Genomic DNA, 18,053 nt, shown 5'->3' with positions numbered 1-18,053 from the left:
CCCTCTCTGGCAGCACAATAAAAATTGTTAAACCCCCCTCTGTCTGTAGTATTCTGTAGCAGGCTAGCAGCAGCAGTGACACAATTAGAGATGAGCAGGCTATAGCAATATAGAAAGAAAACCCCCTCTGCGGCAGTACAATAAACCCCCCTCTGTCTGTAGTATTCTGTAGCAGCAGCAGTGACACAAATTACAGATGAGCAGGCTACAGCAATATAGAAAAAAAAATCACTCTCCAGCAGCACAATAAAAATGATTAAACCCCCTCTGTACTTGCAGCTCTTTAGCAGCAAGCAGCACAGTGACACACACAACGCTCCAGCAAACCCCCCTCACGGAGCAATAAATAAAACCCCCCTCTCTGGCAGCACTGCTGCCTGCTCTGCGTCGCCCCACAGAATGAAGATGGCGGCGGCGGGTCCCGGCTTTTATGTAATCCGGATCTCGCGAGAATCCGACGTCACCAATGTGACGTCGGGCCTCGATTTCGGCTCCGGGCCTGCGCGGGAGTCCGCGGACGTCCTGGATCCGGATTCGGATTCAGGACGTCCGTGCGGATCCGGATCTCGGAGATCCGGACCCGCTCATCACTAATTAAAAGTGTCCCCCGGCTGTGGCATTTGCCTGCTGGCCGTTTCTGGGGGACCCCTAATCGTTTTGTCCCCCGAATTTTGGGAACCAGGGGCCTGATTCTTGTTCACTTGCAAAAAAAGCTAATTATCTCTCTAATGGACAAAACCATTTGAACTGCAGGTGGGGCAGATGTAATATGTGCGGAGAGAGTTAGATTTTGGTGTGATTTGTTGAAACTGAAATTTAAATTGCAGTGTAAGAATAAAGCAGCCAGTATTTACCCTGCACAGAAACAAAATACTGTAACTCCCCAAATCTAACTCTCTCTGCAACTGTTACATCTGCCCCACCACATGATTTTGTCCAATAGAGAGAGGTTTTTATTTTGCCAGTGAACCAGAATCAGACCCCAGGACAGGACCATGAGCCTGGTGCTGGCTATAGAGATACAGGAGGACCCCAGCTCCCCTCCCCCCCCCCCTGCATATCGGTTTTTAAAATGATTTATTCATTCAATTTTTTACACTGAGAAGCCTGCACAGATCTGACTGATCTGACTGATGTGACTGTAATTACTGATCTGACAGTAATGACTGATCTGACTGATGCGACTGCAATGACTGATCTGACTGATGTGACTGTAACAACTGATGTGACTGATCTGACGGATATGACTGATCTGACTCATATGACTGATCTCAATGATGCGACTGATGTGACTGTAATGACTGATCTGACTGATGTGACTGTAATGACTGATCTGACTGATGCAACTGATATGACTGTAATGACTGATCTGACTGATCTGACTTATTTGACTGATCTGACTGATCTGACTGATCTGACTGTAATATGATATGATTGTAATTACTGATATGGCTGATATGGTTTATCTGAGTAATCTGACTGTAATGACTGTAATGACTGATCTGACTGTTATGGCTGATATGACTGATCTGACTGTAATGACTAATGCGACTGATATGACTGTAATGACTGATGTGACTGATCTGACTTATTTGACTGATCTGACTGATGTGACCGATCTGACTGTAATGACTGTTGCGACTTATATGGCTGATATGACTGTAATGATTGATATGATTGTAATTACTGATATGGCTGATATGGTTGATCTGAGTGATCTGACTGTAATAACTGTAATGACTGATCTGACTGTTATGACTGATATGACTGATTTGACTGTAATGACTAATGTGACTGATATGACTGATATGACCGATGTCATTGATATGACTGTAATCATTGATATGACTGTAATCATTGATATGACTGAAATGACTGATCCGTGCAGGTTTCAGACAAATACGACCCAAAAATGTGTTATATTTGTCATTCGTATTTACTGGTGAATTTGTGTCTGAATTCCCCTGTAGGAATGATGGTAAATCTGCCGATCAGATAGAACACTATGACCACGTCCTATCGCTGGCGTATGCCTTCATACCAGCTGAAGTTGGCTGACCTTGCTACAGTATGTCAAATCAGCTGTATTCAGGAGTGTTTTACATTGAATGGGGACATCGGTCTAACGCTTGGATCTAACCGTCCTCCTAGGCAATTCCATTCCTAGTGCTGGATGGCAGCTGGCCTACCACTAGAACATCCTTACACAGGGCGATACAGCTGCGGTTATACAGAGAACCTGCTCTGGGCGAGCTGCTGTCAGCCTGGGAGACCTGGAATACGGGGACACCTGTGATTCATCATGTTATACAGTATGTCTCCTCCTCAGTAATTACCACTCACAGAGAGAGCTCAGCGCTAACACTCTAACCCCTTTTAATTGTTGGGGGATGAACTCCGAAGACCCTTAATATAAAGACGAGAGGCTAAGACAATGCGAGCTGTGAGTCCAGACTGCAAATAAATGAAATGATATTGAATCTGATAACATACCAAAGGATGCGATAATTTTATATGTCGACAGCAGGGAAATGAAAGCGGCTGTAATTGCTTTTTTATCTCGAAGAGACTCAGCAAATTATCATTTCAAAGTATGATATAACGCAGAACATAACACTGGCAAATTGCATGTTGGGCTTTGATTCTTTGCTGCATTATCTCGAGGAGAGGGGATTGTGCGGTTTGAAGATTGAAGATGTTTGTCATTTACTTTGTAAAACAGCTGTAAGGGGATAGAAATTACCATTCAGGTGTCCATAAAGGGAGGGGTGCGCAGCGTCTTATTGGAACATTACACTCCAAGGATGGAGATGGAAGCGGCACATTCCGCTGCATTTTATGTGTTACTGCCAGCGGTGCGCACAGATGCAGCGCACAGATATTAGCCGCCTCAGACACAAGCTTACATCAAACGAAACACGACCAAGACAGGAATGAAAAGACTCTTTTATCAGCGGCGTAACTAGACATATTGCCCATGCTCGTGAACAGGGGCTTTCTGCTTGTTGCCAGGGGATTCACGCTTGTTGCCAGGGGATTCACGCTTGTTGCCAGGGGATTCACGCTTGTTGCCAGGGGATTCACGCTTGTTGCCAGGAGGTTATTATTATTTTATTTATAAGGCACCACAAGTGTTTCGCAGCACCGTACAGAGGAACAATACAGGGAGACAAAACTTAGCATTACAGTAAATAAACAACAAAAATACAGGTAAAAATAGCGCAACAGTACAATACACATCACAGCTTAGATGTAAGTAGTGAAGACTCGATCAATGTACTACTAGAGGCTTGAGGCCAATGATGGAGATGAGTATGCAGACGAAGATGGTCACTGAGTGTTGGAGTATAGGAGAGCTGTGAGTGACATGTGAAGAGAAGAGGGCTCTGACAACAGGAGGGAAGAGGGCCCTACTCGGAGGAGCTTACAATCTAGTAGGAAGGGGAGACAGACAGATTACAAGAGGGGCAAGCAAGTGGGCGGTGGCTTGATAGCAGGATGTAAGCAGGCAGAGATGGTCAAGGCGTGTGGCAGGGGTTCTTACTCATTGGTGGTGCAGAATTTCTTAAAAAACAACAGGGCCATGCTGGAGATGCTTTCGGTGGTCCAAAAAATTGTGGGCCACTTTGCCATTCAACGACAGCTTGCCGAAGACTGGAGCGCCATCAAAAACTCTTGAGCCTGCCCCATCATTAGCTGAAGCAAGAGGTTGTAACACAGTGGAAATAAACCCTCTAAATGCTGCAGAGGATGGAGGAGCAGCAAAAGGCCATCCAAGCCCACACAGCCACCTATGACATAGGCAGAGGAGCGGCTGACTCAGGCGCAGTGAAGGCTGATTTCCGAGTTGTGCAAGGTTCTCCAGCCCTTTGAACTCAGGGGCAAACGCAGGATTTTCAGAAGGGGGTTTCTAGAGAGGGGCGGAACAAAGCACAGAGAGGCAGTTAGGTGACCCAGTATATGCCGGGTCAGTTAAAGTATTATAGATAGACCAAATGTATATAAATTATATATATATATATATATATATATATATATATATGTCCCAAAAAGTGTCCGGCACTCCGCTCTTAGGAAACAACTGCTCCGGTGCTCATCCCAGTAGTAGGTGCATATGCGCAGAGATGGATGTCACTCGGAATTTCAAAAAAATGAAAAGACAATCGTCTTATAAGCCAACGTTTCAGGACCAATGTCCTTTTATCAAGACCTGGTCTTGATAAAAGGACATTGGTCCTGAAACGTTGGCTTATAAGACGATTGTCTTTTCATTTTTTTGAAATTCCGAGTGACATCCATCTCTGCGCATATATATATATATATAGGTGACAATTGTAAGATGGCGCCCTTTTTTTATGACCTCAATAATTGGGTCAATAGTGCCTTGTGTTCAAACGTTAAAACAAGTAAAGTAAAGTCCAAAGTTTATAAACATTTATTAAAAAAGTCTCTTGTTCCACAACAGTGTAAGTGGCGTTTCCAGACTTATTAAAAAGGTTCACGATATTTCTTTTATTTCAGGATAGCAAACAGAATGTTCCCTATCCTGAAATAAAAGAAATATCGTGAACCTTTTTAATAAGTCTGGAAACGCCACTTACACTGTTGTGGAACAAGAGACTTTTTTAATAAATGTTTATAAACTTTGGACTTTACTTTACTTGTTTTAACGTTTGAACACAAGGCACTATTGACTCAATTATTGAGGTCATAAAAAAAGGGCGCCATCTTACAATTGTCACCTATACTCTTCCTACTTATCCCTATCCAACAGGGGATCTTGTAAGTCAGGCAGCCCTAACATAGTAACCAAAAAAAACCCGTGGCGCGAAACAAGAGTCTGTTCTATTTTATATATATATATATATATAAGTTTTTTTCCCCCTCAGGATGCACTCTGATCACTCAGCAGCGCATCCTGTGCTTTTGTAATACCCCTGTACAGCGGGGCAGTCTGGCAGGAGACGTTGATGGACAGGTCTCTGACAAGGGGCGGATCAAGGAGCCTGATTGGTGGAAGAGAGAAGGGAAGGTTTTAGTAACGCCGGAAGGAAGGAGAAGGGTGTGCGGAGGCAACGAGGCGTAGACCAACGGCAAGACGGAGCGGTGCGGAGGACAGCGAGAGACGGGGCAGGGGACGCGGCCATCCCAGGAGCGGTGAGTGACAGCTCTGGCCCCGGCACGTGACCGCATCCACCATCTGCAGCGCTGCATTACCTGGTGGTCCCACTGGCACCCCCAGCAGACCCAGCAGCTCCCACTAAGCATAGCATAACAGCCTGCGTGGGTGCATGGGTTGGTGGGCGGCTCGAGGTTTGGGATTACCATTAGCTAGTATGTGTGTGCGGGCAAGGGGGACTTTCACTAGCCAGAATGTATAGTATGTGGGGGTGATGGGAGGCAAAACGGGAATGGTGTGGGAGGGACTGTTTGGTTATTTTGTTCCATAAAATATTATGTGGCATGGTACATTACACTTAAGGCCACACCGCCTTTTATGTGGCCACACCCCCTTTCCTGGAGCGCGCACGCTAAGTTCACTCTTTACTTTTCCATACCCCCACTTCAAAATTTCCACTTCGAACACTATATATATATATATATATATATATATATATATATATATATATATATATATATATATATATATATATATATATATATATATATATATATATATACAAACACACACACACACACATAACAGCAGTGTAGACACCAGTGTAGTCCCAGCTTTTGGAATATACCCTCAGAAAAAGTCTAAGTCAGACAGAACCTGAAATATCTGACTGGGAAGAGCAATTAGCAGGCTGGGCCTTCAATCTGATACCTGGTCCATATGGGTTCATTGGTTCTAGAGATATTGCGGGTAAAACTTTTTTTTTTTTTTCTGAAATGTAATTTCATGGCTGTTCATGTTGTTTGAGGACAGATTTCTCTGGAACCAAACGGCCCAGTTTCACGGGACCAAAATCATTCGAAGGCTACATGTAAATGGGTCAGTTGGTTCCGAAGATATAGCTGGTTGTTTAAAGGGGGGCGGGGGTGGTTTTCTCTCCCCCTCACACCAGAAAATGCAGGGACTAGGCTGGTGTAAAAGGGGCCAGTCCGAGAATGTCCCTGCATGATCCTGGGACCATATTTCCTGCATTTTCTGGTATGAAAGGGGTATTATCTCAAATAGCCGGGACATGCAGTGCTCTGAATACAGCCGGGCAGCCCCCTGCTCTCTGCCCGGCTGTTAATGGCTGTCATTTCTGCCCGGTGGTGACTGTCCCCCAGTTACCGCGAGCATGTATTCCCCCTTGGCAATGAGCATGTAATCCCACATGGCAACAAGCATGGAACCCCTGGCAATGAGCATGGAACCCCTGGCAATGAACATGGAACCCCTGGCAATGAACATGTAGGTAAGCAACACTTATATAGCATAATTTTTAATAGGCATTATGGTGTTTGGCATAATATGTAATGGAGATTATGGTGTGAGGCTTAACATGTAATGGGCATAATGGTGTACATTTTTAATGTGCGCTTTTGGCGCACAATGCCCCTATTTATGAAGCATATTGTGCATTATTGCTCATATTGTTTGGTATAGTGCAGGCATGTCCAAACTATGGCCCTCCACAGGGGCTGGCTGGCAACTTTCAGCCTGGGGGACAGACACAAGCAAGTGGCCCAACTTTTCAAGGGGAATAGCCATGACAATAATGTTCAGGGAATGGCTTGTGTAATGTGGGTGTGGTTTAGGCACATGTGGGGTTTACCGGTATGCGCAAAAAGTTTGATAATCAGTTTTTTTTAAGCTCAGTTAAAATTAAAATCCATATTTAAAAAAAAAAAATTGTCAGCACTTGCTCTGACCTCTCTGGCCACGCAATTATGCAATTAAAAGTTTCCAATTAGCTTAATTAGTCTCTTCCCATGCATTGCACACAGCTTCCATGTCCCGGGCACAGGACAGGTACTACCCCTAACAATTCACCCGCTCCCTACATACTACCACTAACCCCACATCGCTCTCACACACACACTACCTAAACTACCCCTGACCTGCACCTGCCACACACACACACACACACACACAACACTAGCCCTAACCCTGCTTCCCACATACACTAACCCTAATCCATCACTTGCTCACACTATACCACCCCTAACCCTGCATCTGTTCCCTGCATGCACTACCCACCCCCCCCGCTCCTTGCACCTGCTCCATTTACACACTACACCTAATCATGCACCTGCTCCCTGCACACACAACACCACCCCTAACCATGTTCCTGCTCTGTTCACACACTACGCTACCCCTAATCATGCACCTACTCACACTACACCACCCATAACCCTGCACCTGCTCCCCGCACACACTACCCCTAATCCTGTACCTGATCACACTACACTACCCCTACCCTGCACCCACTCCCGCAGAAATTACACCACCCATAACCCTGCACCCCGCACACACTACCCCTAATCCTGTACCTGATCACACTACACTACCCCTACCCTGCACCCACTCCCGCAGAAATTACACCACCCCTAACCCTGCAGTTGCAGAAACACTACCCCTAACTACAAACTACACCACCACCACCCTGCACCCGCACACACCATTGGCAGGCAGGCTGCTTATAAAAATCCCTTACCCACAGGATTTAGGGGCGAGTTGCACTAAGCTTTAAAAGTGATAAAATGGAGAGTGATAAGCAACCAACCATTCGGCTCCCGTCTGACATTTTCCAACACAGTCTGTGACAGGGCAGACAAGGGCTGATTGGCTGGCTGTTTAGCACTCTCTATTTTATCACTTTGAAAGCTTAGTGCTTCTGGCCCTATGTCTGCAAAAAAAAAAAATCATGCAACTAATTTTTCTTAATTGGAAAACATATGTAATGGGAAAAACAAAGATACCAACACATATAACTTGTATACAAACACACACAAAAAAAAATATATATATATAGACTTTATTATGTAAACCGAGCCCCTGCCATTGATTGCTAAAGGAGTGGAGTAGTAGTCTGTCCTCACCTCTGCCCTCTCTCTCCTGCAGTCTGGACTCTGGGGGCTCCATAAGGTTTCTTTTAATGCTGCTCCTCTTTCAAGTGCAGTTAGCACTACGCAGTGCAGCAAACCCCGATAAGCTCCGCCCCTTTTCACTCTTTTGCCTCTGGGATTGCTGGGAGAGAAATCCTAGCTCTCCATTGGTCAAAGGCAGCCATCTTTTTGTAGCAGGCTACGGGGGCAGCCATTTTCTGTTAGCCCCGTGCTACTACTAAATACTAGGTGAGAATCGGCCGTGGCATGGGGAGCAGCAGGAGGCAGGACGGAGCATCATGACATGTACCTGCCTCTGGTAGTCAGGTGGGCGGCCCTGTAACACATAAATTATACTGGCCTGGGGGGCAGATGGCACCCTGCCCCCCTGCCCAGCCCGCCTCTGGCCCTCCAGCTGTGAAACTACAAGTCCCATCATGCATTGCCATAGTTTTGCAATTAGGGAATGCTAAAACTATGTCAAGGCATGCTGGGATGTGTAGTTTCACAACAACTGGAGGGCCACTGTTTGGACATGCCTGGTATAGTGTGTATTTTGGCTCAATCCATGTTGCAAAATGTGAATTTTGCCTTAATCTTTGTGGCATAATGTGAATTTTGACTCAGTCTGTGTGCCATAGTGTGAATTTTTGCTCAATCTGTGTGAATTTTGTCTCATTCCATGTGGCATAATGTGTAAGAAGCAAGTACAGTATAAGGGGTTACTATTGTGTTGCATGATTTGTATAAGGGGTATATGGTGTGGTAAACTTAGGTTACACATAAAAGGTGCTGACATATTGTCTACCGAGTTTCGGTTTTCAGTATTTTTTTTATGCCTCACCCCGCAAGTATCTTAGGACATCGGCGTCCTGCGGGTGCACCTTTGGAGGGCACCCACCAATATATCTCCCTGCATTTTTCCTATGCCCGCCCCCTGCCTTTTCCAGGCATATATAATTATTTGAAAGTATTTACACAAATAGAGACACAACCATGAGCAGACCACCCAAACAGAACACTGGCCACGCCACCCACATTATTAGGTGCTGGTCGCAACCCCTATTATTGCGCATAATAGGCCCTTGATCATTTTCAGCTCCAGGCCCATTTAGACCTTAAACTGGCTCCGGGTTTCTGGGTACTCAGAAACCTCCCCTGCGTGCGCTACTGGAACTTGCCACACGTGAAGTCAGTTCAGACACTGCCAACTTGAGTCAGGTCATTCCCCTCATCAGGCTTTTACAGAAGCAGCTGGTGAATGTCAGAAAGTCCCTAAGTCCCTAAGTGGATGAAGTCGAGAGTGGTGAAAGTGTTGAAATCAGAGGTATACATTCTGGCCACCGCGCTCGATCCTCGGTTTAAAGCCTACGTGGTGTCACTCTTTCCGGCAGACACAGGCCTATGGATGTGCAAAGAACTGCTGGTAAAAAAAACTGTCATCTGAAGTGGAAAGTGACCGAGCAGCAGCTCCTCCCTCATGTTCTCCCACAACTGGGGCTGCCAGGAAACAACCAAGATATCCTAAACATCCCGCTGGCGGGGATGCAGGGCAGGCAGGACCAAGTTTGGACATTTGGTGCGGACTGAAGGACCTGGCAACAATTTCTGACATGTCTACTGTCACCGCATATGATGCTGTCCACATTGACAGAATGGTGGAGGATTACTTTGGTGACAGCATCCAAGCAGTCCTTACCTGTACTGGCAGGAAAAAAAGGCAGTGTGGAGGCCCCTGTACAAACTGGCTCTATTTTACCTGAGTTGTCCCCCCTCCAGTGTGTACTCCGAAAGAGTTTTATGTGCAGCCGGAAACCTGGTCAGCAAAAGATGTAGGAGGTTGTGTGGAGAAGATGATGTTCATCAAAATGAATGATTAATTACAGGAAGACCAGTGTCCACAAAGTACACAGAGTTCTGTGTTGGTGGATTCCAGCGGGGACGAATTAATACTCTGTGAGGAGGATGAGGATGTACACTACACTGAAGGGGGTGATGAATCGGTGGATGAGGATGAGGATGACATTTTGCCTCAGTAGAGCCAGTTTTGCAGATTAATTGCCAGCTTATTTTTGTGGGACCAAAACGAACCAATCATTTCAGCCACAGTTGTGTGGCAGACCCTGGCACTGAAATGATTGGTTCGTCAAAGCGTGCATGTCCTATTTATACAACATAAGGGTGGGGGGGCCCAAGGACAAATCCATCTTGCACTTCTTTTTTTTCCTTTGCATTATGTGCGCTTTGGGGCCTAATTTTTCAAACTGTCACCCTGTCCGCCACTGCAGTGCCACTCCTAGATGGGCCACGTGTTTGTGCCACACATGTGTCACTTTGCATAGCACTCATCCAGCTGCCTCGGTGCAATCTTTCGGCCTAAAAACAATATTGTGCGGTTTTCTGGATAGACTGGAAATGGGTGGAAATGAATGTTATTGAGGTTAATAGCGTAGGAGAAAAAAAAATTCTGTGATTTTAGCGGTTTTTATGCTTTTTTCAAAAAAATCCAGACCCAAACCCAAAGGGTGTTTTTGGCAAAACCCATTATAACCCAAAACCCAAAAGAAAATCCAGACCCAAACCCAAAACTCAAAAAGTGACTGGTGCACATCCCTAATATACAGTATGAGGATTTGGGGTACTTGTTTCCTAGCACAGCGCCCATCACATGGCATTGTGTACCTTATTTAGTGGTGTGCAATGCGATGCTTGTACAATTAAATATCGCATAGCATCGCATGCCAGCAATGCGATGCGATTTTTAATTGTACAAGCACCCATGCCATGAGATGTGATGGGTGCTTACAATGAGATATAACCCCCAGTATCCCGAAGCGTGGCGAGCCTGAAGCGTGGCGAGGGGCCCTCGGAATACGAGCCTGAAGCGTGGTGAGCGCAGGGAGCCCCGCGAGGGGCCGTGGAATACATGTAAAGTAATCCGTGTCCCCTCTCTGGGCTTGCTTTGGTAGCCACGCTTCGGGCTCGTATTCCACGTCCCCTCGCTGCGCTCGCCACACTATCTAAATTCAACTCCACGCCCACATGGATAGTGGGGGTATGAAAAGGTAGGAGGACGCGTACCGCTGCGCTCGCCACGCTTCGGGATGGCATGGATACTGGGGGTTACATCTCATTGTAAGCACCCATCACATCTCATGGCATGGGTGCTTGTACAATAAAAAATCGAATTGCATCGCATGCCGCAATATTCCAGGGGGATGCGATGAGATTTTTAGGAGCCCATACGATGGAAATCGTGGGCACCGTTTTAGGAAACAAGTACCGGATTTTCATTACTGCTAGTCAATCAAAGCCTGGGGGCTTCCCCATAGAGGGAGAATAAATTAGTGTGCCAAGCGTAGCGAGGCACCGGGCCCGCTGCGTGGTGAGAGCAGCGAGCCCGCAAAGGGGGGGGGGGGGATCCACGTCCCCCCCTTGTCGGGATTTCGGCAGTTGGGATTCCGGTATCGGGATTTTTAACGCCGGGATTCCGACCGCCGGGATTTCGTATCAATCCCCTGGAGACATAGCATGCAGTAACAATAGAATTAAATGCATAGTCATAAGACTCTACAGTAGCTACTGACAGCATGGAACGATTTCATCAGGGTAGCTGAACATAATTACCCCTGAAATTAGTTTACTGTGTGAAATGATTTGTCTCCTGCAATTTTTTTTATAAATAAGGAAATAATAATAAAATGTAAATTATTATTAAGAAGAAGAAGAGGAATAACAATAATAATATGTTTTCATGTATAGTGTATTGGCAGCTATTCCAGAACTGTATAGAGGTCTCTTTAACTTTTTCCAATCAGGCATTTTAGCATCCAGTGCAGCTTGGAACATAGTGCACAGTAACTTTAGAAGTGAAATCATGGGCAGAGATGCCTACAGTGGCTTGTGGTAGTATGGAAAGAGTTCAGCAAAGTAAATGAACATGATTACACCTGAATTGAGCTCATTATGGGCAATGCTTTGTGGGTGCCGGACGCGTTCCCGACAGTCGGGATCCCGACTGTCAAAACGCTGACAGCCGGGTGCCCGACGGCCAGCCGCTATTTTCCCTCGTGGGGGTCCACGACCCCCATAGAGGGAGAATAGAATAGGCGGCTCGAGTGCCCGCAAGGGGCTTTTTTGCGCTCGCCATGCTGTCTGAGTCCGGGCAGTCGGGATCCCGACTGTCTGAACCCCATACCACACCCTCTTCTGCAAAAGAAAATTATATAAAAAAAGAAAAATAATAACTATATCAATTAATTTCTATTCTAGTGATGAATAAATGAAAAACATTTGCAGCCACCAGTGCTGAACCAAGAATGCTGGCAGGGTAAAGCGTTGCCTTAACCATTATGTCACACACCAGGCCTTAGTTGGAACCATTACATACACCGAACTGTTAGCACATATCCAGAAAAGCAAGAGAGGGCTATTCCAGGACAGTGCAAACGTCTCTTAACCATTTTCCAATCAGGCAGCTGGAGAGCGTAACAAAAAAAAGAGGTCTCTTTGAAACCATGAAAAATAATTACTGTACAGGGTGCAGATGATAAAATGAAAATGATTTGCATCCAGATTTAAACTAGTGTAGCTGTTCCCTTCTACTGCATACAGAAATAGTACAGGTTCCTTCATCCAATCAGCAGGAGCCACATCAGACTTCAATTGAAATTTGGCGAATGCGCAGTGCAGTTGAGGAAGAGTGACATCTGGTGTACAGAACATGTTATTACACTCTCTGACTTTTCTAGCGCTACAGATGGAGCTGCCAGATGGCGGGTGGGCTGCAGGTTGGTATGGATGTGTCGCTCTCCCACCGTCCAGGTAAGTAGTGTTGGCTGAGATGTATTAAATTTCCTTGCTCCTAGGTATAGTTGAACAGGTTTCTTTATTATAACATTCACATGAAAACAGGTATACAGATAAAACAATATTCACCACGGCAGTGGTAACAAATAGCTAATATTTATCTACCAGATTGCAATTCAGATTTTATTAAACCGGAACATGAATTCCTTGCAGGATACTCGTTTCCTCGCTCTCGCGTCCCAATGTACACAGGTTATGCAATCTTACCTTTGTTGCTACAAATCACAAAACTTAAACAACATGTACTCGTTTACCTTTATGTATTATTATTCTACTTTACTGGTATGCATATAATAACCAAAAATATTATTGCGCAATAATGTTACTTTCTTGTAATGTTACCTCTAAATACTAACGAACATTTTGTTGTGTTTTAGATTTCTACTAACTAAAGATACAGGAATTCCTTCCAACAGGTGAGTTAAAACATCTACTATCTATTCCTTAATTTTATTTATATTCTATAATATACTACAATATCAACTTTACCACAGATCAGTCTTTAGTAACTATGTGTCCTTTCAGTCCCTGACTGTCTCTACCTGTCCCTAGATAACATACTCCAGATGTTTGTAAAGTCTCCCTTAGATTCACTGTGCACAGACTATGTATCTAGAGAACCTGGAGTATCCGGAATGGCTGAGATAATCTTGACATTTGGTTGAACTAGATCCTCCGTCGGCGCTGTCCCTAGAAGACTGTGAATATTGTTTTTCCTGGGCGTCCCCTGACCCTAAGTCGGGTTTAGCCCTCCTTTTAATTGGATCGGTACCGGAATCTCTGCTCTGTTGGAAGATTCAGTGTTGAGTGCTTTTACTCTTACAACTCCGCAGTGAGGTGTCCCCTGGCTTGAGCTGGGTTTAGCCCACAAGTTTCACTTTACTGCTTTATAGAATGGCTGTGCCTGTCCAGTGTATTAATGCATACTGAATTTATTCCACTAGCTTTACTTTAACTTCTGCTAGGCTGGCAATGGCTATCCGGTGAAATTGTGCAGGCTGGGTTAACTCACTAATGGTACTGTGCTGGGCTGGGTTAGAGCTGTGTCATAATAACGTAGCTGGGTGGGCCAAGTGTCACTCACCACTCACAGGGCGTATCGGGGTGTATCCTGCACTTTCCACTCCTCCGATCACTCCCAGTCAGGCTTCCTTTATCCTTCCGGCCCGTCCTCCTTGATGAAGCTGCACCACGGCTCAGGAACCCGCCTCCGGCTCACCTCAGCACAATCAGTCGGACCTTTAGTCACCAAACACCGCTGTCCGGCGCAGACACAGGCCGTAAGTATCACCCGATTTCACTCCCAGTCACGATCTCAGGCGCTGACTAGCTGCGTGGCTCTGCTCTGAAGCTTTCCGCCGAACAACTGCGCCAGAGCCGTTAACGGCTGGCTCTTTTATCCCCCTCCACGCGCGCAGTCCTCTACAGTCGGACACACGCGCTGGATAGCTTTATTAACCAAAGTTTATTCGCATCCCAAACAATCCGGGGCACGGGCAATACTACTCAGCAATTGCCTTAACTGTCACCAGCATTATGTACAGTCATGTCATTCCGAGTTTGCCCTAAGCACATACACATCCATATATACAGTTCTGACAAGTTGGCACTAAGCACATACATAGCTATATCCCCAATGCACCCTCTACGGGCTGTCACACATGCACACCCCATTCTGTGGGCTGGTGGGGGATGGCGACTAGAGCGGTCCCATCTGTATAACAAGTTAATATATACGACTTAATAAAAAAAATTCAATGCATTTGATGCATTTCTGTTAAAAATCGCATGCGAACGAATCGCATGCGATGCGATTTTTTACTATACGATGGACATCGTGGAAACCGTGATTGTACACAAGTACCAGCTACAGTATATGTGCAGTGTGTCTGTAGATTGTGTGTGTGTGTTTGTGGATTTTGTGTATGTGATCTCTTTAATTCCAAACCAGATATAATTACCACTAATAGCTGAGTCATGTTCTACCCATTGCAGCACACGCGTGTAAAGCACATACATGCGGCTGATGCCTATTTACTGTGCACACTGGGAAAAAAAAAAAAACAACAAAACCTAGAAAAAAAAAAGAAAGAAATCGACTTTGATGGAGAGAAAGGAAACATCAGGAGAAATTACCCTGGCGAGTCTGTTTCTTGGAGATAGGCGCAGCACAGTAAATGTATTTTCCTCCTCACTGATCACAAAATAAAATAAAATAAATAAGTAACTAAACGGAACCATGAAGATTCTATTAAAGAATAAAAGTGTTTTTTGGCGAAGGAATGAGGGGTGAAAAAAAAAACCCTCTCTGAGAAAATCCCTGAAGCAAATCCCTGACTAATCCCTGCACTTCTGCAGGTGAGGAAACGGCAATGCTTCGGCGTTCCGTCCTCCGCTGACACCTGTTTGTATATTCATGAGAACAGCGCTCCTTTTATAATACCTTTATCTGTCACTTGTAAGTATTCCAGCTGCAAATGAAATTATTTTCCATGTAGTTGAGCAGCTAAAGAAATTAAATGAGTTTTTATGGAGGGAAATTTGCATGTGCACCACACCGGAGGTGCGGGCCGGTAACACGGTACAGGAAGCTGATAAAGCGACAACTGGACCAGAAGAGAAGCAATCTGACAAATACCGCGCCGCGCTGAATGCCGAGGTTGTTTTAGATTTTACACAGAAATTGAAAATGTAAAACCTCTCCGTAAAATGAAGCAATTATACGAGCGGCTGCGGACGCCGGCCGTATAATCAGTGGGCTTCTGCCAAGTTATTGCAATAAATTAAAAATTCCATTCTCTGTTTTGCACTTAGAAAACAGGTTTAATTAAGTTTGCATTTTACTCCGTATTTTCTGTCCAGTGTGCGACCGGCATTGTTACTCTGGGGTAGTGGACTCCGGGCCTGGTCCCTTTCCAGTCAATTACTCTGTGTTTAAATTCTCATTCTAACAGTGTTGTTGACACTTTTTATACCTTTAGACTGTATAATATAAGAACTGTTCCTTTAATTGTTCTGTGATTATACTTTGCACTATACAGAGGCTGAGTCAGGGGCCAGCACTCAATTCAGTAGGTTGCAACAACTGCTCATACATTCCATGCTGACTCCAGGCTGTATAACCTGAACTATGGCCCTAAAACCTTTTCAAGTTACCACAGGTAATGTAAGTTCAGACACTGCCTGCTTGAGCCAGGTCATTCCCCTTATTAGGCTCTTGGAATAGCAGCTGGAGAAACTGAAGAAGGAGCTGAAACGGAGCGAATCCACTATGCATGCTGTATTTGTGCATCAAGCCCTTAATTCATACATTGTATCTTTTTTAAGGGCAGACATAAATCTGAAGAGATGCAAAGAGCTGTTGGTGAACAAACTGTCAGCTCAAGCAGCATGTGACACTGCAACATCTCCTTCTTATGTTTCTCTTGCAACTGCGGCGTCTAGGAAAAAACTACATTTTCCTATGGGAACCACTGGTGGTGATACAGATCTTTCTACCAAGGTTTATACCATTTTTTCAAGTCTAAAAGAACTTCCTACAATTAAGTGCTTGTCTACAGTGACTCCATCTGATACGGTCACCATTGGTGGAATTGTAAAAGATTATTTAGTGATAGCATCAAGGCATGTCGGACAGTCCTTTTGTGTATTGACAGGAAAAAAAGACAATAGAGCACAAACTGGCTTTGCTTTACTTAGATTGCCCAGTCTCCAGTGTGTATTCTGAGAGAAATTTTAGTGCTGTGCCGGGATCCTTGTCAGTGATCGCCATGGAAGGTTACTACCCCAAAATGTGGAGAAGATGATGTTTATCAAAATGAATGACAAATTCCACCAGGAAGAACTTTGCCGGCAACTACAGACACAAAATACAGGTGCGGCTGCAGTGGTGGATTCCAGCAGGGACAAATTAATATTGTGTGAGGGTGTACACACTGATGAGGGTGAGGAATCGGAGAATGAGGATGACATTGCCTTTGTAAATTCCATTTGTGCAGGTAGAGATCTTTGGCGGCTTGTTTTGTGGGGGCACAAACAAACCAATCATTTCAGCCACAAGTGTGGTAGTCCCTGTCGCTGAAGTGATTGATTTGCAAACTGTGCATGACTTGATTAATATATACAACATAAGGGTGGGTGGGAGGGCCCAAGGACAATTCTATCTTGCACCTCTTTTCTTTGCATTATGCACTATTTGGAGCATTGCTTCATAGTTTATTAAATTGCCACCCTGTCTGGATGAAAATATTATTTTTGTGAGCTGTGAGGTTGTCCAAATCAACTGGAAATTTGTGGAAATTAATGTAATTGAGATTAATAATACAGTGGGAATAAAAACAGACCAAAATTCTGTGAAAAGGGCCCCAAACTGCGCTCGTGACAGAACAGAGCAGCACCTCAGAAGGGGATCCTCTGTTAGGCAGGACCCAGAGATAGAGAAAGAACAATATAGGGGATCTCTGAGGGCGCTAATGTAAAAAGGATTCAGATTGACATTCAATGAAAATAACCACTTAAAAATTATTTTTATTTAAAAGTTCAGCATATGACAGTTTCAAAGTTCTTGCATGTAGACAATGATCCGCCAGAATTCATATACATATAAGAGCGTATCAGTAAGATGGTGAAATACCAACGCGTTTCTCCAATCATGACTTCATCAGGGGTTATAGCACAAAGCCATTCGATTGGTAATCATAACAGTTAAAATCAGAGGGATATTTCTCTATGGAATGGATCAAACTAGATTGACCTAGCTGAGGTAGGAGTTCTTAATTATTATGGTCCAATTGGAAATGTATCAGTGGATGAATTTTTTTTAGAACAGAGGTGGATCAACAGTCCTTTGCAATCTTAGGCTCTATAAAGGCAGGACTTACAATGTTAGATGGGCAGCAGTGCGCAAATCTATGTTCCCAGCACAGGAATCTGTCTAGCGGATCATTGTCTACATGCGCGGACTTTGAAACGGTCAGATGTTGTACTTTTAAATAAAAAAAAAAACATTTATAAAGGTTTATTTTAATTGAATGTCAATATGAATTGTTTTGACATTAGCACCCTCAGAGATCCTATATATATATATATATATATATATATATATATATATATATACGCGTGGTGACGGCGGCACTCATCAT

Source organism: Crinia signifera, chromosome 5 (genome assembly GCF_055691185.1).
Source record: "Crinia signifera chromosome 5, ASM5569118v1, whole genome shotgun sequence".
Lineage (NCBI taxonomy): Eukaryota > Metazoa > Chordata > Amphibia > Anura > Myobatrachidae > Crinia > Crinia signifera.
The sequence above is the reverse complement of the archived record's forward strand: the minus strand, read 5'-3'. Positions refer to the sequence as shown.